Genomic DNA, 1,277 nt, shown 5'->3' with positions numbered 1-1,277 from the left:
GAAATTTATAACTATTATTTTATTAATTATTTAAGAATAAAGATATTAACTTTAAAAATAGATAGATGAAATATGATTTTAAAGCTAAATACCAACTAATGAATAAAATTGATAAGAATTGCAATTATCTTAGGATAAAATCTTTTTTTTTTTTTGTAATTTCAATTTGTAGCAGAAACCAAATTTATGATTTCTGTCTCTTTCTTTTTTATATATTTTGAAAAAAGTTATAATCTAACATGAACTTAACCTTTGTCTTTATTTTTTTTAATATTTGCAGCAATTTAAAAATAGATAAACAAACAAATATGTGAACTTAGAGGTTAAAAACTCTTAAATCCATAATCAAAATTAAATACAATATAAAAAAAGTTAATTTTAATTTTTTTAAAACAAATTCAACTTAATAATTACTTGAATAAAAAAATCTTAGTTATGAGATGAAAATCTCAACACATAGACTATAACAAATCAAGAGTCAAAGATAGCCGAAGATATAAGAATAAACACCATGAAAAAAGAAGAAGCAATATTTAATAAGTTTGAAAGTTCATGAAAAATCAAGAGTAAGAGAAAGCTCTTATATATGGATTTTATTTTTAAATAATTAATTCATCTCTAATTACAATTAAAATAAACCTATTTATATTAGATAAAACATTCCAAACAAAACTAGAAAAATGACACAAGATTTTTAAATAAAATTAAAAAAAAATTCTAAATCAACTAAAAAAATATTATAAATAATGAATAATATTTTTTTGAATCTTATTAATTTTATAAAAAAACAATATTTTTAGAATCTCCTAGTAAATTTTAACATAATCTAACAATTGAATAAAAAATATTCTCATTAATGTAAAAAACTATACATTAGAAAAATAAGCTTAATCCATATGTAAGTAGAAAAATAAGTTAAGATTTGTAGAAAATAAAACTTAAATATTTTGAATTAACTCATTAACTGTCTTTTTGATTTTCTTAACTATTGACCTTATAATAAATCTAATTAAAACATATAATGGATCCTATAATATTAATTAATAATTCTCATTAACACTCAATCAATTAACCTGATTTAATTATTAAATTCATGATAAAAATCATGAACACTACTAGAATATATTACCTTAATTAGACAACTTGATTGAGTTTTTTTCTTCTCTCTTTTTTTCTGTTTTTTTCCCCTCCTCTCTTGGATTTCACTACGAAATTTTCTATTCTTATTTTATAATTACTAATCTCTTGGAAAACGGAAAATCCAAGCGGGGGCGGGG

This window comes from Populus euphratica, unplaced genomic scaffold (assembly GCF_000495115.2).
Source record: "Populus euphratica unplaced genomic scaffold, PopEup_1.0 scaffold986.1, whole genome shotgun sequence".
NCBI classification, from domain to species: Eukaryota; Viridiplantae; Streptophyta; class Magnoliopsida; order Malpighiales; family Salicaceae; genus Populus; species Populus euphratica.
Note: the sequence above shows the minus strand (reverse complement) of the source record.